Source organism: Bubalus kerabau, chromosome 21, assembly GCF_029407905.1.
Source record: "Bubalus kerabau isolate K-KA32 ecotype Philippines breed swamp buffalo chromosome 21, PCC_UOA_SB_1v2, whole genome shotgun sequence".
Lineage (NCBI taxonomy): Eukaryota > Metazoa > Chordata > Mammalia > Artiodactyla > Bovidae > Bubalus > Bubalus kerabau.
This window is the reverse complement of record NC_073644.1, coordinates 15,498,407-15,524,095: the sequence shown is the minus strand read 5'-3', so window position 1 is coordinate 15,524,095 and position 25,689 is coordinate 15,498,407. Positions and strand designations below refer to the sequence as shown.

The 25,689-nt window shown below is 41.4% G+C and overlaps 1 long non-coding RNA gene across 1 annotated transcript; it reads right to left on the bottom strand.

Annotated features, from left to right (window-relative positions):
* Nucleotides 1–14,567: 14,567 nt before the first annotated feature.
* On the bottom strand, nucleotides 14,568–25,459 carry LOC129636126 (uncharacterized). Its single transcript, XR_008706661.1, has 3 exons — nucleotides 25,304–25,459; nucleotides 24,316–24,354; nucleotides 14,568–14,642 (listed from the first exon to the last, which is right to left on the bottom strand). It is a non-coding gene; the product is annotated as an uncharacterized LOC129636126 (long non-coding RNA).
* Nucleotides 25,460–25,689: the final 230 nt, after the last annotated feature.

Genomic DNA, 25,689 nt, shown 5'->3' with positions numbered 1-25,689 from the left:
TAAAGAGCCCAGAAGCATACTTAATGCATGTATGAAAATGTGAAATAGAAAGGAACTGGTATTAGAGATCAGTAAGAAAATGACAGCCCAGTACAATGTTCTGTGCAAACTTCCTTATTTAAAAGAAGAAAATGAGACTTCCCTGGTGGTCCTGTAGTTAAGAATCTGCCTTCAAATGCAGAGGATGCAGGTTCGATCCCTGGTAGGGGAACTAAGATCTCACATGCTGTACGGCGGCTAAACCCACCGCGAGTCACACAACTCGAGAGAGCAGCCCAGAATGCAACTAAGAATCGAGGCAGCTAAATTAATTAATTAATTAATTGGGGAAAAAAGAGAAAACAATTATTGACAGAGTAAATACTTAATTAGAAAAGAAAAATTTATATCCTTTACAATAAAATATAGCAGAATATCCTTTGACTTTAGGAAAAAAGAAGAATTTCTTCATCAATATATAGAAAAGTAAGACAAACAATGGACAAAATCAACTACATTAAAATACAGGTTAAGTTTAAAAGCCATAAAATTATCAAAATATAAGCACAAAAGAGGAGATGATAGTTTAATGGATTTAACTGCTAAAGGATAAATCTCCAAAATGTGAAATAGTTCCATGAAAGAAATGGGAAGAAAAGCAGCAAACGACCCAATAGAAAAGTTGACAAAGACTTGAAACGGAGACCTCACAAAAGAGAAAACAGAAAAGGTCAGTAAACACATGAAAAGATGCTCAATGTCATTCATAAAAGTAAACAAATTAAAATAAGCATTAGAGGTCAGAGGGAGATGTGACCATGGAGGAAAGGCAGAGAGAGAGTCAATGTTGCTGACTTTTGAGGATGGAGGAAATGGGCCCAGCCAAGTGTGGATGGAGAAGCTGGAAGGCAAGGACATGCATTCTGGCCTGGAGCCCTGAGACAGGGCTTCGGCTCTGCTGGGACCTTGGTTTTAGCCCAGAGACCTGCACTGAACTTCTGAACAGCAGAGCTTTGAGATAGTGAATGTGTGGTGTTTTACTAATAAGTCGCTACATTTATCATTCAGAAATGGATACAGCATTCAAGACTGGTTCTTTTCATTGGCCAATGACTGAAACACGTTTCTGTCTTAGTGAAAAGCAATTTATTATCTGATATCAAGTTTGGAAAAGTGTGTGAGGAATAATCAGAAGCTTGGACCCAAGTGCCTTAGGTTCTTTCTTCATCTCAGGTTTTATTGTTTCTCTGTGTGTCAGCTTCCTTCTCTTTCCCCAAGGAACTTGAAGCAGAGTTCCACCCTTTAACCCCAATATGGACTGGCCAAATTTTGCTCCACAGCTGTCCATTCTAGAACAAAAAACATGGGCAAAGTGTCTGGAAACCACAGAGATGAACTAGAGACAGTTACTATAATACGTTGCTTGGAAGACTGATCAGGTGTCTCTTTTCCACCCAACCTGTTTTGCCTTTAATTGAGCAGTGATGCTTCTTAGTTCATGGCCTCCTCCTGCCAATTAAAGATTGACACAACTAGAAAAATGATTAATTTGAAATAATATTGATCAGGCTGTTTGAAAGCATTTGAATCATCAAAACTATCATAAACTAGGCTCACCAAATGTACTGGTTTTTATTCCTGACAGATTGCTACAATCTCAGTGGCATGAGTAAAGGTTTCCCAGATGGTACAGGGGTAAAGAATCCACCTGCAATGCTAGAGACCCAGGTTTGATCCCTGGGTTGGAAAGATCCCCTGGAAGAGGGCATGGCAACCCATTCCAGTGTTCTTGCCTGGAGACTCCCATGGACAGAGGAGCCTGGTGGGCTACAGTCCATGGGGTCACAAAGAGTTGGACAGACTGATCCACTAACACTGAGTAAGAGATCTCTTCTCACAATATTGTAGGTAAGTGACTTGTCTGCCCTGCCTTAGGTCTTACAGGGTCAAAGTCAGGCTGTTGGCCAGGCTGCCTCCTTGGCAGGGTCTGAGGGAGAATTCATTTCCAGGGACTTTCAGGTTACTGGCAGCGCTGAGCTCCATGTGCTTATAGGAATGAGGTCCCTGTTTCCTCTTTGCCTGTCAGCTGAGGACCTTTCTTGTGGCTTCTTCCATTTTCAACGCCAGCAATGGTGGTCCCCCATCCATCTGATGCTTTTGTAAGGAAGGGAATCTTCTATCCACTGTTTTAGGTTTCCAGCTGAGACTTGTTAACAAAAAGATTAACAAGAGAAAATCAGTTTGTTTATTTTTTATTTATTTGGCTGCACCAGGTCTGAGTTTCAGCACATGGGATCTTTTCAGTTGCTGCGTGTAAGATCCAGTTCCCTGACCAGGGATCAAACTGGGACCCCTGCACTGGGAGAATGGAGCCTTAGCCACTGGTCCACTAGGGAAGTCCGGAACAAAAGTTTATTGACATATGTATGTGTATGCACTGTTACCAGTTATTCCACTCCTAGTTAGAAACCCTAGAGAAACCATATGTTCCAGAGACATGTAAAATAATGCTCATGGCAATACTATTGCAAGAAACCAAGGAAAAACTGTTAAAGAAAGCTCCAGAAACCTAGGAGGACTTCCCTGGTGGTCCAGTGGTTAAGACTGTGCTTTCAGTGCAGGGGCAGGTTTGGCCCCTGGTCAGGGAAATAAGGTCCCACATGCTATGCAGCATGGCCAAAAAAAAAGGAATAAAAAGTTATAAAAACAACCCTAGGAAAAATGCTGAATTATTAAAATGAGTAGATTATGTTGCATTCATACAAAGGATCAGGGTTATGGCCTTCTTCAGCTCGGGGGCACCATCCACACTGTCAGCACCTTTCATAGAGAACACAGTGTACAAGCTTCTACGATTTTTTACAGAACACCGTATATTAGGGAAAATGAATTAATCACAGCCATCAGCATAAAATGGTCCAGAGCAAAGCTATCATGTGTCAACTGCATTTGTATAAAGTTAAACAATAAGCAAGCTGATCATTAAATTGTTTAAAGCAACATATATGTAGTAAAGCTATAGAGAAAAAGCAAAGGAACTGCTTACACAAAATACAGGATAGTACTAAATCCAGTGCAGGGAAAGAGTGTAATCAAGTCAACAGGAAGCTTCAGAATTATACCCGATACTCTGTTTCTTAAGCTGGATAGTGGATATTAGAATTTTATTCAACTTAACTATTAATCTTTAAATATGCATATATATATCCATTGTGTGTATTTGTGATACATTTCACAATAAAACATTTTAACAAAAGAATGGAGAAATCATGGTATAATATGATGCCATAAGAACTACAGCCAGCTAAGAGAAGCAAGACTAACTATTGCAAATTTAATAATGGAACTAAATGTAACTTCCTTATTAAAAGATAGAAATCTCTTACATTGAAAATAAAAAATGGTGTTTTGTCAAATATGGTCTTCCATTAGCATATCTCAAACAAAATGACATAAAATCAGCAAAGATATATCAGGCAGATTTAAATAAAGGGACAACAGGAGTCAAGCTATTAATACCAGAAAAATCGGACTTTAAGGAATGCATTAAAATGGAAAAATGCTGTCATTTGATATAGAAAAGGTACGATTCACAGTGAAGATGCAATTTAAATTTCAATGTGCCTCTTTCAAAACGGGACAGATGAACACACAAGAAAATAATAATTAAAAAACTGATAAAAAAGCAAAAGACTATACCATACTTCGTACATTTTTACACCTCTGAAAGTAAAATATGTCTTGATATAATTGTCACAGTCCATACATGTTTGTTTTAGTCAAGGTATCTTTTTTTTTTTCATTTCAAGTTATTTTTGGTGTTGTATGTGTTGAGAATAGTCGCCATTAATTTTAAAGATTATATCTGGGCATTGAAAACATTATTGTAAATGCTAAAAATTATTGAAGTGAAACAGTGATGTGGAATTTGATATTGCTGCTGCCAAGTCGCTTCAGTCGTGTCTGACTCTGTGCGACCCCATGGACTGCAGCCTACCAGGCTTCTCCGTCCATGGGATTCTCCAGGCAAGAACACTGGAGTGGGCTGCCATTTCCTTCTCCAATGCATGAAAGTGGAAAGTGAAAGTGAAGTCACTCAGTGGTGTCTGACTCTTAGCAACCCCATGGACTGCAGTCTACCAGGCTCCTCCGTCCATGGGATTTTCCAGGCAACAGTACTGGAGTGGGGTGCCATTGCCTTCTCCCAGAATTTGATATTAGAGAAGTGAATATCTAGATTTGGAGGAATGAGTGAAATTCCCAATTTTCTTGCAAAGCAACATTGTAGGACCTAAGAAAGAACAAGTGGGTGAGTGTGTTACAGGGTTGCACTTCACACACCAACATCAAAGCTTGCAGGAAGAGTGTCGTAGCTTGGAAGAAAAACCTCCCAATAATAGCACTGTGTTTGTTCATGTTTGGTAATGCCCACATACCAAAATTCTTGCCAGCATAATAAAGAATACTGTTGTGAAAAATTAACATCTATGGTTTTAAGCCCCATAACCATTTAAAAGAACCAGATTCTAAAGGTTTTTTTAAGTTTTTTTGTGTGTGATTTATTTTGCAAATATTGCATTCTATCAATACATATGAATAAGATATACAAAAATATATGTCTAAACGCAAAGGAACTTTTTACATATTTATCATGAAATTTCAGGTGAAATAAAGTATTGCTGCTGTTGTTGTTGTTTAGTCTCTAAGTCGTGTCTGACTCTTTGCAACTGCATGGACTACAGCACGCCAGGTTTCCCTATCCTTCACAATCTCCTGAAATTTGCTCAGACTCGTGTTCATTGAGTCAGTGATGCTATTCAACCATCTCATCCTCTGCCCCTTTCTTCTCCTCCTGCCCTCAATCTTTCCCAGCATCAGGGGCTTTTCCACTGAGTCGGCTCTTCCCATCAGGTGGCCAGAGTATTGGAGCTTCAGCTTCAGTATCAGTCCTTCCAATAAATATTCAGGGTTGAGCTCCTTTAGGATAGACTGGTTTGATCCCTTGCTGTCCAAAGGACTCTCAAGTGTCTTCTCCAACACCACAATTGGAAAGCATCAATTATTGTATCATAATTCAGTCGGCACAAGTTTTAATTCCTTAGCAAAACATGAAATAATATTGCATTTTAGTGAGGTCATTTTAGTCTTCTTGTGCCATTACCTCTTGTGGAGTGAAGGTCATAAAGATGAACCAAAGGGATGCAAAACAATATAGTTACAAAGTATCCTAAATAACAGGAAAAGAAGTAGAATAAAGGAGGCAATGAGAGAATCACCTGGGAGACTTATTTGGATGGCCAAAGAGGGAAGATCTCTTTGAGGAAGTACCATTTAAGATCTAAATTTTGAGTGACAATAACCAGGCTGTTAATGAGCAAAATGTACCAGGAAGAAGAAACAGCAGATGCAAACTCCTGATATTGAAAGATGCTTATTGAAGGAGCACTGGAACAGTGTGCGAGGGAAGTTTAGAGCCAGAGAAGGAGGGGTGAAAAGGAAGCAAAATAAAGAAGCAGGGTCAGTCATTAAGGGTGGGTGTGTCACACACAAAAATTTATATTTAACTAATAATACTATTGGTATGCTTCCCTGGTGGATTAAAATGTAAAGAATCCATCTGCCAATGCAGGGGCCGCAGGAGACGCAGCTTCAATCCCTGGGTCTGGAAGATCCCCTGGAGAAGGGAATGGCTATCCACTCCAGTATTCTTGCCTGGAAAATCCCATGGAGCCTGGTGGGCTTCAGTCCATGGGGTCATAAAGAGGACACGACTGAGCGACTAACACTTTCACTTTCTTTCATTAATGCTATTGGCACCTACTAAAAGGGTTTTTCGTAGAAGGAAAGATTTAAATCATCTGCAGTTTCTAAAAATGATTTGGATTGCTGTATGGAGAATAAAATAGGGCAAACGTAGAAACAAGATGTCCAATTGGGAGGTTATTTTAACAGTCTTGGCAAGAGATGAGGGCTGATCTGGCTAGAGTAGTAGAGGAATATGCTTAGAAAAGGGAACGTATTAGAGACATATTTTAGGGAAGTTATCACAGGTCGCAGTGTGGAACAAAATGTACCAGGATACGTGTTGGGGTGGGGAGGGCAACTTAAGCTATGGAAGGGTCTGGCATGAGTTAAGGAACAGAAGGAGGTCCTTTTCCTGTGTTGGGGAAAAGCTGAAGGGGGAGCAGGGTTAGGCAGTTGTAGGTGGCGTGGGGACCAAGGGTTCCATTTTGAACTGGTTAACACTGAGATTCTTGCAACATTTATGAACAGTTGGCACTCCATATTGTGGAATTCAATCTGTGGTTGATTGAATCCGTGGATGTGAACTTGTGGCTAATGAAGGCCGACAGTATGTGTTATTTCAAGAAGGTAACTTCATAGCTGTGTCTGGAGCACAGAACAGAGTTAGATGAGGCAAGGCCAGGGAAGTGGTTGGGGATGCAGAGCCCTGGGCGGAAATAGTATGGATTGAGGGTCCTTTCAGCAATCCTTCCGTAAGCCAATTATCTCTTTTTTCAACTGCAGACTCCTCCCTCTTGGATGGTGTGATCCAATTTCATAAATAACATTTCAACTTGATTTCTGTTGTACAAGCCAGTTTCCATCCATTACCTTCAGATTCTGCAGGAAAGCCTTCTCAGATTGCCCTTCTCTGAGTAGTTTCCATGCCTCTTCTTTGCATTTGATCTGAGGGTTCATCTCTATAGGCTCTATGCCTTTTACTTAAAATTAAAAAAATTTACTTATTCTTGAAAAATGTGTCATCTGTATATCTGAAAGGCAGATTAAGCCACAAAACTCCAAATCTTTTACAACTTTTAAAAGGCTGAACTGTCTGAATGTCTCATCTGTTGACTGATCTTAGGACTTCTCATATTAAGTAGTGTTTGGAAAAAAGTCATTTTATCTTTTGGGTTTTCTATCTTTTCTCTTATCCCTAATGTTTAACTCTGTGGGCTTCAAATTTTAAGATGCACCATGCCTTCATCAGCCCTTCATCCTTTTTGTCCAGTACTTTTTTGAAATTTACAGCCTTGGTCCCTGTGTTCCAGGTCATATGTCATCAGACAGATCTGACACAGAGGGCATAGGTCTGCACACAAACCTCTGACTCTGCAGCTGTGAGGCAGTGATGAGGTGGGTTTCAGCAAGTCTATGGCTTAATGAGTATAACACAGAATGGACCTGAGATAGCAGGACAAACGTTAGGCCCCAGGACCTACTGAACTTGAATTTCAGTCCTGGCTGTGTGTGCTTAGTCACTCAGTCGTGTTCGACTCTTTGTGACCCACTGACTCCTCTGTCTGTGGGATTTCCCAGGTAAGAATACTGGAGTGGGTAGCCATTCCCTTCTCCAGAGGATCTTCCCAACCCAGGGATCAAACTCAGGTCTCCTGCATTGCGGGCAAACTCTTTACCCCTAGCACCACCTGATTAGAGCTGTCTTAATCACTGGGCAAAGTTGGATTTGCAGGGAGAAGCAATTGGCTCCCCAGATGTAGAGGGGCAGTTGCTAAGAATTTGGAAGTCACTAACTAGTTCTATGACCTTGAGAAAGTTACCACAGGTCTTCTGGGTTCCAAGTCTTCTGCTTTGTAACATGAAAGGGTTTACCTGAATGATCCCTAAGAGGCTTCCAGCTCTATTGCTGTCTACCAAATGTGCAGCACAAGACTATTTGGGGCCATGCACGTGACTTTCTGCATTGCAATTTTTCATTACTTTGTAAGCTTTTGCTATTTCAAAGATGACTTTCAGTGTTAGAAATCTAAGTTGGCTCTACTGGGCTTGTTATAGTGACGCCTTTTTTTCATTCAGTCAAAGACTTTGATGACAGTTTTCAGTGAGAGCCCAGCAAAATAAAATCACGTTTTCTGTTCTAACATTTGTTTCATCTTCATCTTTTGTCAGCGGAAATATTGCTATTTGTCATTTCAACATTTTCCAGGGACATTGCTTTCCTCATCGGGGGTCTTTGAAGTTCCTCTTATCAGAATGAAGACTTCTGCTAATAGTTCTCCAGGGCTGTGGCTTGTGTCATAGACAGGGGTCTAGGCAAGCCTGCTACATGTTAACCAAAGGCTCCAGGCAGTCTCTTCACTTCCTGATAAAGAGAGCGACATTCGATTAGAGGACCAAAATTTGGAGGAAAAAGCTGCTGCAGGGCTCAGCGGCTCATGTGGCTTTTGTGCAGTTCTTAGGAAGTAAGATTTTTTATATTCACAGAACCGCTAAGCCTCTTTCAGGTGACACCTGGGAGTGCAGGGTTTGGGGGCAGGGCAGCTGATCTGGTTATGCTTCCTGAGAAGTACAGCTGGTGACTGAAGCTTGCCAGAAAGTCCTTCCACTGGGAGAGGCCTTGTTTATCCAATAGGTCACAAAGCTTAATAGACGATTCTTTTTTTTTTTTTTTTTACTTTTTTTTTTTAATTTTATTTTATTTTTAAACTTTACATAATTGTATTAGTTTTGCCAAATATCAAAATGAATCCGCCACAGGTATACATAGACGATTCTTTAGAAAAGCTTTCTAGCTGTCTCTGCCAAGACCAGTTCCCTCAAAGCCTTAATCAGTTATTGTTTGTTCAGTTGCTAAGTCATGTCCGAGTCTTTGTGACCCCATGAACTGTAGCACGCCAGGCTTCCCTGTCCTCAAACTCATGTCCATTGAATCGGCGATGCCATCCAACCATCTCATCCTCTGTCTCCCCCTTTTCCTCCTGCCCTCCATCTTTCCCAGCATCAGGGTCTTTTTCAATGAGTTGACCCTTCACACCAGGTGGCTGAAGTATTGGAGCTTCAGCTTGCATCAGTTCTTCCAATGAATATTCAGGGTTGATTTCCTTTAGAATTGACTGGTTTGATCTCCTTGCAGTCCATGGGACTCTCAAGAGTCTTCTGCAGCACCACAATTAGAAAGCATCAATTCTTTGGTGCTCAGCCTTCTTTATGGTACAACTCTCACAACCATACATAACTACTGGGAAAACCACAGCTTTGATTATCCTCAGTCAGGGCACAATGCAAGTGTGTTTTCAGAAACACAGGTTGGAAATCGTGTTGTTTTTTCCTTTGTTTTTTTCTTTTTTTCTGGTTGAAACCAGGTGTGTTCTGGTTTGAAATGATATTTGTTCTGATCTGAAATCAGATTTGTTCTAGAAAACCCAGAAGTTTTAAGACTTCTGCTTTCAAGGGCAGCTGCAGCAAGGTTGATTTCCTTACCTTCAGGTAGACATCACAGAGAGAAATATTCATAGTGATGAATGGAAGGGATAAATAAGTTTTATTATTGCTAAAGGTGACTAGTGAATAAAAAGGGGTTTACTGGAAAGTCACAGAGATTCAGTATTTGAATAGGGGGAGCTTTTAGGAATAATCTAGATGCCACCCTTATTTTATGATTTCCCTGGTGGCTCAGACAGTAAAGAATTCACCTGCAATGAGGGACACCTGGGTTCGATCCCTGGGTTAGGAAGATCCCTTGGAGAAGGGAATGGCTACCCACTCCATAATTCTTGCCTGGAGAATTCCATGGACAGAGGAGACTGGCAGGCTACAGTCTATGGGGTTGCAAAGAGTCAGACACTAATGAGTGACTAACACTTTTCACTTTTCACCCTTATTTTACGGAATCTAAGACCCAGAGAGTTTGTATAGCCTGTCCATCATCCAGAAGATCACCTCACATGTTATATCAGTTTATTAAATATTTCTGGATTAAGTGTTCAGTAGCACAAATCTTGGTGGCAGTCCTGGACTGTGGAAGGAGAAGAATGAGAAAAGTAGACCTGTATTCAAGATCCTTGAATTTCAAACTCCTTTTCCACTGTCTGTTTTGTTCTAAGCCTAAGACTTTCACCACCAGAAATTGTGATTAGAGAGCTGTTTTTGCCCTCCCTTCTCCATTGATAGAATATCATCTATAGGAAAACAAGAGATGCCTAGGCATCATCCTTGATTTCTACCTCTCTGGTTCCCCAATTAATTAATATCTGATTGGTTAAAAACCCTGACTGTTTTATAAATTCATGTGCTTCTCCCATCCTGCCAATGCTTCACTAGTTCTGCTCCAGTCTTATCCACTTCCTCCTGAATTTAATCCTTAACTTGTTATTAAGGTCATACTTCTAAATAATAAATATTGTTCAACCACTTTCCATTTTTCAAAGCCCTCATAATAAAATCCAAACTTGTTCAAGTGACATGACCAGTTATGATCTGCCCCTAATTAATTTTTTTTTGGGGGGAGGGCTGTACTGCATGGTATATGGAATCTTAGTTTCTCAAAAAGGGATTGAACCCACACCCCCTACAGTGGAAGTTCTGACTCTTAACCACTGGACCACCAGGGAAGTCCCCTCACTAATTCTTTACTCTCATTGCTTCCCTTTTTTCTCTCACTTGTATATTATATTTCAGCTACAGTGAACTTGGTAGCCTGATTCATATTCCATGTGGCTTCATATCTTTGCCACATTCGATGCTTCCTCCTCTCTTATTGTCATCTCCTATTTGCCCCCTGGATCTGCCCATCATATATACCCTGCAACCTGGAGAACTTCTCAGGTGTTGTTCCTAGGTAAAGGTGAGACAAGAGGAACCCAGTTATCTGAAAGTGATGACAGATTCACTGTCCACCCTGGATCTCTCTGTAACTGGCCTCCCCTTTCTGTAACTGGAGTGTAGCTGTCCCCACTTTAAAGATGAAAAAAAAAAACCACACATATTCAGTTTAAAATAATGAACTGGAAATCATATATCCAACAAGCAGCAGAGAAGGATTTAACCTTGCTTGATTTACCCTTCCCATTAGTTCCTCTCATCAGTAAGGGGTAGCAGTGACCCCCGTAGCAGGCTGATGGCCCCTCTGAGCTGCACCTGCCTCCTCTTTCTTTCCAAAAGATAAGCAACCTTCCTTATGCTCATTTGTATACCAAGATTGTCCATATGGAGAGTCATTTTTGACTCTGACTCTGGACTGGAAATAAAACTTTTATTACAGAAGCACTAGTTGTAATTATACTTCAAATCTGCAACAGTTTAGAGGCCAATTACAGATTACGCTGGTCACAATAGCCACTTTCCTAGATTGTAATTTCTCTTAGGCGTTTATAAAACAGACTGAAAACAATTCCAATATGCTACCACTTGGTGTTGCTATTAGTCTGTATGTAGGTAACTGAACCACAATTTCCTTTTCACTTATTCTAGACAGATGACAACTTGTTTATTTTAAAGAAATACTTTTGAGCTAAACTAGAATAGATATATTAGAATTCAACTAAAATTTTTGCTTTTTAATTTTATTTTTCAAAAGTTAATAGTAGTCAACTTTGAGTTTATTTCCAGAGACACTTCTGAACAAATAAATCTTGTCTGATTAAAAAGCCTCCTTAATTACATCCATCATCTTGGTGCACTGAGCAGAAATTACAGAACCAGAAGGAACTCTTAAAATGGTGTCAAAGGCCAATCAATACAAAGTGAATGGAACATTAAGAATTGATTTCTTACAACTAGTGGTTTGATTATTAGAATTGTTCTAGTTTTCTTGTGCTAAAGATGTTGTAAGCATTTGGTTCCATTGAAGTGACTAAGAAATATAATATTGATTGAATAATTATGGTGTGAAGCCATTGTGTTAAATGACATTGGGTTTAAAATGTTTACATTTTAAAATATAATCATCTTTATCATTATGACTGTTCTAATCCTTCACTTTTGTTTAATGTTTTACAGCTTACAAAATATTTTATCCTAATGACTCTCATGAGGTCAAGGACAAAAGTAAAAAAAAAAAAAAACTCAGGGAAACCAAGGGAAACAAAATAAACACCTGTGAGTTGTACTCCTTGTTATAAGGGATTTATAAGTCTATCAAAGTTTCTTAGACACATCTTGATATTTGACTTTATATTTTCCCCAGTACTTGCTAATATCAGATATTTTCATGGCTTAAAAACAAAGGCAACAACATAAAAACAAAGGCAAAGAGAAAGTGAATGACCATGTCCAGTTTTTCAGTTCTACAGGTTATAACCTTTAATTCAGGATCAGACACTGGCTAGGTGAGGAATCCAGGCCAACCAAGATACACGAGTGTCCACTATATCAAGACTGTCAAATCTTGATGTTAGTGCAGATTTCTCCTTGAGGGCTAAACCTCTATAGCAACCTGCTTATTGGAAACTGTCCAGATGCCTGCAGGCATTTCCAGCTCAGCATATTTCAAAGCAAAGACATTTTCCTATTCTGCATCTCCTGTACCCTACACAGCCTCCACCTCATTTGCCCCCTGTAATTCCAGGAGGAATCACTGAATGACAGCATCATCTACTCCCTCGTCCAAATCAGAAATCTAGAAGTCATCCCCAAATTCGCCCCCCTTCCTGCCTCCTACCTCCAGCCACTCTTGTCTTCCTGTCTGTCTGTCCTGTGAATACTACTATCTCTGTTTATCTTCATCTTGCCAAACCCATGGCTAAAGATCGAGTTCAAGTTCTTACCTTCTCTCTCAGAAAAGGGCTATTTCTTAGTTCTGGTTTTTCTTCCTTCTCTGCCAGATTGTTGTCAGTAGCAGTCAAGAAAATCTAATTAAGTCACACCCCTGTTCAGACTTTTCCAGCGGCTAACCATTAACTCTGGGAGATGGTGAAGGACAGGGAAGCCTGGTATGCTGCAGTCCATGGGCTCACAAAGAGTCGGACAAGACTTAGCGACTGAGTAACAACAACCATTAACTATACAACAGAATACTCCCTTTTATGTCACAAGGAGAATCCTCAGTACCGGCCCCACCTAATGCCGCAGTCCTCCGTTAACTCTACTAGGGCTTATACTACAGCAGCCCTGAACTACCCACTAAGTGCCACATAAGTTTTGGTTGAATTAATAAAGAAGTAAGTGACAGTGTCATTTGGTGCCTAATGAACCTGCTTGCCAACTCTGCCACCTGTCACCTCACCATTAAAGCTTTCTTTTGGGGGTCCTGGTGTTTTTACTGGGTTAAAAAATCCTCACAAAGGTAGGGAACAGACTTGTGGGTGTAGAGGGGGAGGGAGAAAGTGGGATAAATTGCGAGATTAGTTTTGACATATATACACTGTGTGTTTGCTGCATCTGACTCTTTGTAACCCCATGCACTGTAGCCACCAGGCTCCTCTGGCCATGGGATTCCCCAGGCAAGAATACTGAAGTGGGTTGTCCTTTCCTCCTCCAGGGGATCTTCCCAACCCGGGAATTGAACCCATGTCTCTTATGTCTCCTGCAATGGCAGGCAAGTCTTTTACCTCTAGCACCACCTGGGAAGCCCAATAGACACATGACCACATATAAAAGAGAGAGTTAGTGGGAAGCTATCGTATAACATAGGGAGCTCAGCTCGGTGCTCTATGATGCCTTAGAGAGGGGAGATGGGGGAGTGGAAAGGAGGCTCAAGAGGGAGCCAATACATGTATGCACAGAGCTGATTCATGTTGTTGTACAGCAGAATTTAACACAGCATTGTAAAGGAATTATACTCCAATTAAAAAAATTCTTCAGAAAGGAATGAAGATTTCTGTGAATCTTCAAGTGAATGTGTGAGTGCATGAGAAAAGCCTTGAGATTACTTGTTAGTTGCTGCATGCATTTTTAGTAACCCTGCTAATGAGCCTCACTACACAGAGATGAGTCCTGTGTTTAGAGTCTGGGATACGGCCAGAGGTTGCTGCTGGGACCCTGGACTTTCTTCACCAGTGTCTTGGGGCCACTGACAGGAGGAACTCTGCTTGTGTAATTCTCACAGCCACAGACGGCTCGATAACCTTGGGTAAGTTATTTGACTTCAGTTTCTCCCAAGCAAAGTTAAAATAGCAACATTAACCTACCCCCCACAGGCATGTTAATAAGTACATTTTTCCCCAATGTGCAATGTACGAATTTTCATTAGTCATAGGGCTACAATAATAGTTAATTGTCCCTAGTTCTCCTTGTTATTTACTGCTCACTCAAGCAAAAATGTTACTGAAGGGACTGAGTTGGTGGTAGGGGTGGGAGGGAAGTTGCAAAATATGCTGATGTACTAAATAAGTGGCAAAGATAATATAAAATGCAATCCAGACCACAGAAGACCTTCTGATTTCCATCCCAACTAATCAGTAGAGATTCTATTGCAAACTCATTTCCTTATCTCCTATCTATAAGTCGGCTCTTCTGCCAAGGACTTAAGGACTCAATTTATCATCTCCCTAAACAGGTCCTTTGGCTGCCAGTATGCCTTGGCTCTGCCTCTATCCAACTGATTTAAAGCAAAATTGATCCTGACTTACAATATTTGTGCTCTGGGTTTTAAATGTAAGTACCTAAGTACTCAAGTAATAGACAATGCAACATTTACCTCGTGTGCATGTGACTTTTCCTCCCCCAATCTCCTTTTCTGAATAACGTCTTCAGAGTCCACCAAATGTATCATACCACAAAAGACCCAACATCTCTCCTTCTATCAGGACTTAAGAAAATAATAAATAAATAAAGACAAGGCAAAGGAAACTTTTGAAAGGAAGAGTCTCTAGAACATCATAAATCAAAGCAACTCACCAAGGTTTATATATCCGTTGAACCGTCTCAAAATTTCCAAGACACTGATTGGTCAGTTGAAAGACCAACTGCACTGTTTGGTTCTAGACAATAAAGACAGAGAAACAAGTCAGTAATTGTATTGAGCTGCTCAAGAGAGCAGCTGAGAAATAAAAACTGCCTGCAATGTGGGAGACCTGGGTTTGATCCGTGGGTTGAGAAGGACCTCTGGAGGAGGAAATGGCAACTCCCACTCCAGGATTCTTTCCTGGAGAATCTCATGGACAGAGGACCCTGGCAGGCTATAGTCCACAGGGTCGCAAAGAGTCAGACACGACTGAAGCAACTTGGCATGGCATGGCTCAATAGAGATAAATCATCAGGGCGTCTAGAAAGTAGAAATAGGTCATTAAAAACATTTTAAAAGTGTGAACCAACTAAACATACTGTGTATCCAGTCTAGTTTTATACTTAACTGGATATATGTCTCCCAAGCGCTTGGAACTTTCCTTTTTAGCCTAGGAATATCTTTCTTATCATATGATTCTCTCACTTGATGTTTTATTTCTCAGATTTATAGCCACTTCAACCCTATTTTCGGAGAAGGCAATGGCACCCCACTCCAGTACTCTTGCCTGGAAAATCCCATGGACGGAGGAGGCTGGTAGGCTCCAGTCCATGGGGTCACTAAGAGTCGGGCACGACTGAGAGACTTCACTTTCACTTTTCACTTTCATGCATTGGAGAAGGAAATGGCAACCCACTCCAGTATTCTTTCCTGGAGAATCCCAGCGACGGAGGAGCCTGGTGGGCTGCCGTCTATGGGGTCGCACAGGGTCGGACACGACTGAAGCGACTTAGCAGCAGCAGCACAAACCCTATTTTTGCTCTTTTCCTCTGCTGCAAGTCAAACGAAAATCATAATGCTCTAGAATCATTAATGTTTCAATTTTTAGATGTTAGGGATAATATAAATAATGATTCTGCAAATGAGAAAACTGAGACTTGAAAGGGTTTTCCCAAGATGCACACTTAAATTTACAAACTTCTATAAGATTCATTAAAGAAAAACAAAATCAGATTTGAAGGGGCACGTTTAACTTTACTTGGAAAATAATATTCATTCTAATTTTCAGTTTAAATAAAATACTGGTCTATTAAATATATGTGTTAAACCATATGGATTGACATTTTGGGAGGTTTAATATTTTGCAGTATGTTATAGATGAATGTTAAAAAAAGTGAAAGTGTTAGTTGCTCAATCATGTCCAACTCTTTGCCACCCCGGGTACTGCAGCCCACCAGTCTCCTCTGTCCATGAAATTCTCCAGGCCAGACTCCTGGAGTAGATTGCCATTCCCTTCTCCAGGGGATCTTCCCAACCCAGGGACTGAACTCAGGTCTCCCACATTACAGGCAGGTTCTTTACTGTCTGAGCCACCAGAGAAGCTCATGTTAGATATATTCAACACTAAGCTGTGAATATCAGAGTGTGATTATATCATAGTAGTTGAATAGTCACAAAGATAGGGTATCAGATACAGTTTATTTATTTAGTACCTGTTAATTCAGTCCATGTCAAAAATCTTTTAGATTTATCTTTCTTATTACTCTACATTTCAGTTCAGTTCAGTTCAGTCGCTCAGTTGTGTCCGACTCTGCCACCCCATGAATCAAGCACGCCAGGCCTCCCTGTCCATCACCAACTCCCAGAATTTACTCAAACTCATGTCCATCGAGTCAATGATACCATCCAGCCATGTCATCCTCTGTTGTCCCCTTCTCCTCCTGCCCCCAATCCCTTCCAGCTTTAATCAGTTACAAACTGTCAATTTGTGATTTTTCTGCAATGCCTTCTGTTCTTCATTCCTATTATATTTTCTCCTTAGATCAAGTTGGCAAACTTTTTTAGTCAATGACAGATAGTGAGTATTCCAGGTTTGAGGGGCTAAACAGTCTCTGTCATGACCATACAGCCTTACCACTGCAGCACTGAAGCAGACAAAAACAATATGTAAGTGAATACAGCCATCTTCAGTAAAACTTTATGAACAGTAAATGCATGCCGATCTGTCTTAGAACATTTTACTACTGAATTTTATCTGGATTACTGCAATAGCCCTAATCTAAATCTTTCATCCAATCCTCAATAATTCGAATCTGATCATGCCATCAGATCAGATCAGATCAGTCGCTCAGTCGTCTCCGACTCTGCGACCCCATGAATCTCAGCACACCAGGCCTCCCTGTCCATCGCCAACTCCCGGAGTTCACTCAGGCTCACGTCCATCGAGTCAGTGATGCCATCCAGCTGTCTCCTAGCTCTGTCGTCTTCTTCTCCTCTTGCCCCCAGTCCCTCCCAGCATCAGAGTCTTTTCCAATGAGTCAACTCTTCTCATGAGGTGGCCAAAGTATTGGAGTTTCAGCCTCACCATCATTCCTTCCAAAGAAATCCCAGGGCTGATCTCCTTTAGAATGGACTGGTTGGATCTCCTTGCAGGCCAAGGGACTCTCAAAAGTCTTCTCCAGCACCACAGTTCAAAAGCATCAATTCTTCGGCACTCAGCCCTCTTCACAGTCCAACTCTCACATCCATACATGACCACAGGAAAAACCATAGCCTTGACTAGACGAACCTTTGTTGGCAAAGTAATGTCTCTGCTTTTCAATATGCTATCTAGGTTGGTCATAACTTTCCTTCCAAGGAGTAAGCGTCTTTTAATTTCATGGCTGCAGTCACCATCTGTAGTGATTTTGGAGCCCAGAAAAATAAAGTCTGACACTGTTTCCACTGTTTCCTCATCTACTTCCCATGAAGTGATGGGACCAGATGCCATGATCTTCGTTTTCTGAATGTTGAGATCATGCCATAGCCTGCCTAAAACTCTGTTGCCCTCTGGAAAAAGTCCAGCCTCTGTTGTATGTTGTATAAGACCTTCAAGATTTCATTTCTATAAAACAGTCTAACTCATCTCTCCTTATACACAGAATTACATTATTCATTTTATGAAAACTGGACTGTGTGGAGTTCCAGAAATATGTTATGAAGGTGCCTTCCAGGTCTTTGCACATGTTGCTTTTTCTATCTGGGTTGTACTCCCCCATCAAAATCTCTGACTTTTCTAAATTTTACACATCTTTAGGCTTCATCTTAGATGTCACTTCCTTCAGGATGCTTTCCTTATTCTAAGACTGGAATAAGTGTGTCTCCCATGTATACACATTTTTAAAAAATCAGATTCATTGTCACATAATGTTGTAATAGTCTTTTCTCCCACACAACATAAATTATGAGGGCAGAGAACTGTTTTATACATCACTGTGTCCTTGGACCTGTCATTGCAGCACAGATTAGGAGTTACAATAAATGTTTGTTAAATGGGCCCATGTATATGTTAATACTTTGGAGAGGAGTACAAATATAATCTACCCAGAATGGCAAAAATAATAACTAATGGATAACACTTGAAAATTTGTGAATAACTTTCACATGTGATTACTTACTTCATTAAGCTTCCTGCTCACATAAAGTAGGCTTTTCAAAAATCATCTCTATTTACTGCTGAAAAACAGAAAACAAAGGCAATGAAACTAAGAAACTTGTCCAAGATTAAGGACTAAATTAGCATCATGTTAGATTTTTTTTTTTTTTACACATAAATCTTTCACTTTTTTTTAAATTTTATTTTTTGGCTGTGTGGCATGAGGGATCTTATTTCCTGAACCAAGGATCAGACTGGTACCCCCTGCCTTGGAGATGCAGAAATCTTAAGCACTGAACTGCCAGGGAAGTCCCTAAATCTTTTAATTGTTATGTGGTCAGAAGTTACTATCAGTCATTTTTTTTTTTTTTATGTGAACCATTTTTCAGTCTTTATTGAATTCATTATAATATTGCTTCCATTTTATGCTTTGGCTTTTTGGTTTCTGGCAGCCAAAAAGTAAAACATAAAATGGAAGTAATATTGTGGGATCTTAGAATGTGGGATCGTAGCTCCCTGACCAGGGATCAAACTCACACTCCCTGCATTGGAAGGCCAAGTCTTAAGTCCCAAAGTTACTATCAGTCTTACATCAGGATACAACCTTTAGAAGAATGTGATTTAATAGTAATACTATTCAAGGTGGCACTGAATTTACTTCTCCATAGAATCCATGTCTAATGTGGACTTAAGTTACTCTCTATCTCAACAATAAGAAGGTAATTCCACCAAAGGTGTCATAGTCTGACTCCCCTCCAGGCTGGGCCCAGAGTGCTCCAGTCAAGTTCACACTGTTTTGCCAGTTAACTACTGCAGAACCTGCTAGAAGAGGACAGCTCCTAGCTGGCCACGGTTCTAGTGAATAATTCATTAGGACTGCCACCAGCTGGGGAACATCCCTCTTCCACTGATTACTTGCTTTCATCCACCCATTTATCTTCATTAAAGACTTTGTTTCCTCTCAACAACTTGTCTCCAATTTTCCCATTTAAATCTATTTTTTCCCCTGGCTTTGAGGTTTTAGGTACACTCTTTTCCTTCCCATATTAGTGCTAACCACAAACTCCCTGTGCAATGAAAGTTTAAATCCTAAACTCAGTCTCGCTCTTGAGACACAAACAAATGTCACAACGTTCAGTATTGACTTCATTAGCATAAGGTATAGACTAATAGAAAATTAGCCCTCTGATCAATTATTGTGACCCTTAAATAGACTTTTTCTGACTGAAGATAATAACTATTAGTCTTCCCCTGCCAAGGACAAGTTTCAATTTACATAGCTCAACTTCTAAACAAGTCAATTAAAAGCATTTTGGCAAGTGAATGTTAGATTTTTCACATTCTAAAATTATTTAAAAAATACACACTCAATAGTTGATGTGAATTTTATTTTCCTTTCCTCTGTATTTCAGTGATATTGAATGGAAAATAATAAAGGTTACTTGGTTTTGAGTGGTTAATTTTAAAAATGTGTTCCTGGTTATTATGATTCTGGCACCCTGATCTTTTTGTTAAGCACTGAATTCTAATCTCAGGATTTTACTAATAATACAATTAGTGGAAAAATTGCCACCTGGTAATTTCTGAGCTCATTCTTTTCAATCATTTTCTGATAATGGGTACCATGTTGCCAGTATCCAATCTCCTATGAGTTTTGAAAAAAAATCATTGTAAGTTAATTAAGTTTCTTGACTAATTTCCTTAATAGCTCAGGGCATTTGTCATTCAGACCTATTGCTTAATATATGTCATGTTTCCCAAGCATTTTCTCACTTATTCTTTATAAATAGCATTTTTTACAAAGACTTCATTAGTTCCTAATTGCTGAAATTTATCTTCTTCATTACACCTGCTAAAGACCGATTTTACAGTGAGCTAATTTTCCCTGGTATTTTAGAGTTGTTATTATATCTTATATCCTTTGTTTATTACAGGATTTAAATTATTCCAGTATATTTTACCTAAGGTTTTGAAAACAGCTAAAAAGTCCTTTGTGCATAATCCATAATGACTAAAACTAAACAGTTTGAGAATAAAGATTTTTTTCTTCATTAGAAGTTATGTAGTAACATTACATCTGCATCCTGCCAAGGAAAGCATTAAACAGGTTTGGCTACTGAAGCTTATAACTCATTCAGCTTTTGTTTTAGACATATTTTACTATCAATCCAACAAGGTGATCTACCCCAGCATCTACACTAGAAGTCTGCCTTACTAAACTTTGGTCCTAAGTATTTACATTTTAGGCTTCCTTGGTGGCTCACTGGTAAAGAATCCTCCTGCCAATGTAAGAGACTCTGGTTTGATCCCTGGGTGAAGATAAGCCCCTGGAGAAGGGAATGGCAACCCAGTCCAGTGTTCTTTCCTGGGAAATCCCATGGCTAGAGGAGCCTGGCAGGCTACAGTCCATAGGGTGGCAAAAGAGTCCGACACGACTTAGTGACTAAACAACAATTACATTTTAATTCTTTAAAGGTTACTTAGGCCATTTTTGGTTTGGGTGTACAATTTTTAGTTTTTCATATTTTAGTGTTTTCATCTGTAATTTTTGTCTCCTGTTTAAAAATTTGCATCCAAAATGCATTTGAATATGAAAAAAATTAAATATTTTGAATTTAATAGCTATCTGCCATACTGATGAAGAAGGCAATGGCACCCCACTCCAGTACTCTTGCCTGGAAAATCCCATGGATGGAGGAGCCTGGTAGGCTGCAGTCCATGGGGTCGCTAAGAGTCGGAAACGACTGAGCGACTTCACCTTCACTTTTCACTTTCATGCATTGGAGAAGGAAATGGCAACCCACTCCAGTACTCTTGCCTGGAAAATTCCATGGACGGAGGAGCCTGGTAGGCTGCAGTCCATGGGGTCGCTAAGAGTCAGACGTGACTAAGCAACTTCACTTTTACTTTTCACTTTCCTGCATTGGAGAAGGAAATGGCAACCCACTCCAGTGTTCTTGCCTGGAGAATCCCAGGGACGGGGGAGCCTGGTAGGCTGCCGTCTATGGGGTCACACAGAGTTGGGCACGACTGAAGTGACTTAGCAGCAGCAGCAGCATCAACCAAGAATTAGGAGTTTGGGGCCACTCTCCATCCTGCTCATCTTCCAACTTCCAGTTTCAAGCCTAGGCTGATGGCTCCGCAGGCTTCCCTGGTGGCTCAGCTGGTAAAGAATCCGGTTGCAATGCAGGAGACCCCGGCTCCATTCCAGGGTCAGGAAGTTCTCCTGGAGGAGGGCGTGGCAACCTACTCCAGTATTCTTGCCTGGAGGACCCCCATGGACAGAGGAGTCTGGTGGGCTACAGTCCATGGGGTCGCAAAGAGTTGGACATGACTGAGCGACTAAGCACAGATGGCTCTGCCTCGCGGACAAGACTTCATCCCCCTCAGGGTCCCAGATTCATTCCCCCTTTGGCTGCAGGTTAAAGGTAGGTCTCACCCAGCGCTTTTGCTAGAACTTCGGGCCCGCCCGGATCTTGATTCACACCAGCAATTTCCATACAAGCCTGTCCCTTCTGCCCACCCTGCCTCCTTCTCACCCCGCTCTCCCCACTGCCTACCAGCTCCCACGTCCTTTTTCCTCTTGTTCTCCTTCCCACAGCCCCGCTGCCAGGAGCGGGGTCCAGCCTCTCCATCTGGAGGAGCAGATTCCACTTCCCTCACAGCTACTCTCAGAATTGACAGTTTCACTGAAAACAAACAAGAAAGCCCACACTCAAAACACAAACAAATACAACACTCACTCCCTTCCTTCACCGAGCACAAGGAGAGATGAAAGAGTCATGGTCTCATCTTCCAATCTTGCATGTTGGATGGTCTTATATTCTTCTTCTTTCCAGAGGGTGGACATCAACTGGCCACAGGGGAGCACTGAGATGCCCTCACCACATCCATAGCTGCTCAAGATGCAACATTTGGATGTCAAGCAAGCATGGGCATTCTTAGTCACTTCAGTCATGTCCAACTCTCTGCAACCCTATAACTGTAGCCCACCAGGCTCCTCTGTCCATGGGGATTCTGGTAAGAATACTGGAGTGGGTTGCCATGCCCTCCTCTAGGGGATCTTCCTGACCCAGGGATCAAACCCACATCTCTTATATCTCTTGCACTGGCAGGTGAGTTCTTTACCACTAGTGCCACCTGGGAATCCCATAATGTAAATAGACCCCTTCCTCTTCTACCATATTGCCTCCGACTCCCTCCCCTTCAAATCCTGGTTCTTTAGTTTGGCAGAGTCTGAAAGACATTTAATCATGGAGTCCTGAAGGCACATGGACACTCAGTATGAGGTCATCTCAACTGAGGAGGTCTGTCTCCCTGGGCTGGCACCTGTCTATCTACTCTGGCCATTCTGTCACTGGGTGGAGAGCTGGCCAGGTCTCCTCACAGAGTTCCCTGCAAAGTCTCCGTCTCCTTCCTTAATCTCCTGTGTCCATGTCCAGCCCCCCGAGGTGTTTCTTTTCATCCTCCTCATCCTTTTCAGTGCATTGTGGTCCTTCAGGATGGTCTGACTGTCGCTGATGGCTAGTTATTGCCTGGCTTTCAGGTCTCGATTCTCAAAAGGCTTCCAAGCCGTGGAGTGAGAAATCCTGGATGAAATGTTACAATCATTTATGTCGTATCAGAAGCATTTCTGCTGGGATCTCAGAAGTCCTTGGTGCACAGGAGGTGGCTCTCACTGCCCTCATTCTAAGGCATTATTCTCATCAAAGCTGACTGCTAGTAGGACTTGGTCTTTTGAGTCTAAGTACTTCTCACATAGAATCAGGACAATTCATGGTGAGGCCAGTCCTTCCTTGACAGTGGGGAGGGGCTGTGGAACTTTGAAAACCTGTTTGATGGTAAGTAGCAGGCCTAGACTGGCATACAGGGATATTTGGGGGCATTGCTATTAATATCTTAGAGTGGTTGGCAGGTGTGTTATTTCCTGAGATACCACTGGGTGGAAAGTGGGTTAGGAACTCAGGCACAGACTGTATGTTAACATTGTTCTAAAATAGAGAAGCACTATTGTGATGAAGCATGAAGCAGCACACGATGGAGGAATCTAGTTTCAGAGGGAAACTTGCTGCTGCTGCTGCTAAGTCGCTTCAGCCTTGTCTGACTCTGTGGGACCCCATAGACGGCAGCCCACCAGGCTCCCCCATCCCTGGGATTATCCAGGCAATAACACTGGAGTGGGTTGCCATTTCCTTCTCCAATGCATGAAAGTGAAAAGTGAAAGTGAAGTTGCTCAGTCGTGTCCGACTCAGCAACCCTATGGACTGCAGCCTACCAGGCTCCTCCGTCCATGGGATTTTCTAGGCAAGAGTACTGGAGTGGGGTGCTATTGCCTCCTCCCAGATGGAAACTAGTCTTTGATACATTAGAGAGTTGACTCCTCATAGAAAATATACTCCAGGACTTCCCTGGTGGTCCAGTGGCTCAGACACTGTGCTCCCAATGCAGGAGACCCAGTTCGATCACTGGTTGGGGAACTAGATGCTGCATGCTGCAACTGAGACCCCATATAGCCAAATAAATAAATATATTTAAAATATATATCCTGCTCTGGGTGTCAACAAGAAAAATTTAAATCACTCCTAAATTATGTGATCTTGGAAAAGTATACATGTCAGACTTGTATGAGGATGTGTGGTAGTTTATTGGGGGCTACTGCCCAGCACCTCTGAGTGCACCTCTGAGCCTTCCTTCCCCCAGATCTTACCCCACCAGGTGGCTGGAGAATGCCAGTTTTGTCAGTAATCACAGAAATCAGAACTGATCTCTTGAGGTCAATAAAGGCTTACTTTCTCCCTCCTCTCGACCTCATATTGTTATCTCTGGACACAGTACGTTGCTCATGAACAAACTGCATATAACCCAGTTACCGTGGTAGTTTGGGCATCACTCAAGGAGTGGCTCTGTGTGTAAACTGAGATTCTAGAATGCTTTGGCATGCAGTGCCAGTATTTGGACATCGCACTGCAAAAGAAAGACCAATGTCTCCCACTGGGATCTAGAGAAACTGTTTCTAGGCTGGAAACTGTAGTCTCTGTACCTCCTCAAACTACCAGCCACACATACCAGTTGGAGAAGGAAATGCCAACCCACTCCAGCATTCTTGCCTGGAAAATCCCATGGACAGAGGAGTCTGGCAGGCTACAGTCCATAGAGTTGCAAAGAGTCGGACAGGACTGAGTGACTGAGCACACAAACAGATATCACCAGTGGCTATTATCGAAGAGCACTTCACCTTCTGGCATTGAAAACACTTTTAATTCTCTTTCCTTGGAGGAACACCACTCAAACTGACCTTTTGGACCTGAAGAAACCCAGGTAGGGTGCTCATAGTCTAGGAAAAATAGGAAAACATTGTTACAAAGCGAGAATTGGAGTTCAGAAAAAAATTCATCTGAGTCGTAAACGGGTGGGTACTTTATGATACTGTTCAAGACATATCAGTAACTAAATCACTAAAATAATTTTATCCCTGACAATTTTCTTCTCATGTGGTACTAGCCAAAGAAACCAAATTATGTTATGAAACCCAAAACCAAATTATGTTATGAAATAACCCATGAGGTTTTTATTTCAATATTTTGTGCTAGCAAATTCATGCAGCTTCACATTGAATCTGCCGTACCAAAATCTTTATTAATGTAGATTATCAGATGAAACTGTACCAGTTGCCTTTCGTTTTACTAATAACAGATTCAGAAACTGGCAAGAAGGATAATTTATGGTGTCAGTCATTGCTAGATCTAGCTCTCAAAATGATTTCATCAGAGTTCGGTTTTTATTCATTTCTGGGCTCTGCCTTCTACTGGGTAGCCTTTGCTCTCTAATTTCATGCGGTGGCCTCTAGTATTTTTAGGCTCATGTATTTCCAGATTAAAGTAAGCAGATGAAAGAATGTAATTCTTTTCCATTAGTAAGAAAAAGCCTTATGCAACCGATGGACCAGGGCTGGATCACACAGCCATGCCTATGTTCATCAGTGTGTGTGGGTGAGTTCTCTGCTCTGATGGGTCAGACATGAGTCATTCACCCACCAGGGCATGGGAGATGGATTGGAAATAGAAGATGGATTGGAAATGGGGGAGATGTGGTTTCCCCATAGAAAGTTCAGAGTACAGAAGCGATGATTTCCATCCTTCACTCTGCTGTTTAGACTGGGCACCTTGGACAAAGGGATAAAGAGGAGTGAGAGCTACTAGGAAACAGAATTCAGCCCTTTTCACCCCTCCTTCCCTGTCGATATCACACCTTTGTCACTCAGACATGATTAGACAGAAGCTTACAGTTTTCATTTTCTATTTTCTGTTGCACATCAATGTGATAGAGGAAATCCAAGAAAAATCATGTACCCAAATGAAAAGAACAAAACCCATAAAACTGACTGTGGCAGGGGAGAGTAAGAAGGTGAAGTTAAAATCCAGTAACTGGGGCTGCCGCCTTGGAGGTAAGAGGCTGGCGGGGATGATCCCAGCCCTGTTTGCTCTGCCCCAGGCAGGGCGTGAGGAAGGCTTTTGAAAACTCCTCTTCGCACTCAGCGCATCTGTTTGCCTGAGGGCCCCACATCCTGGGGAAGCCGCCTTGACAGGCTCTTCTCATCCTCCTCAGGAACGGGAGCGTGGCTGCAGGGAAGGAGGATGAGCTTGTTGCCTCCAGATGCGCCCTGTCCTTT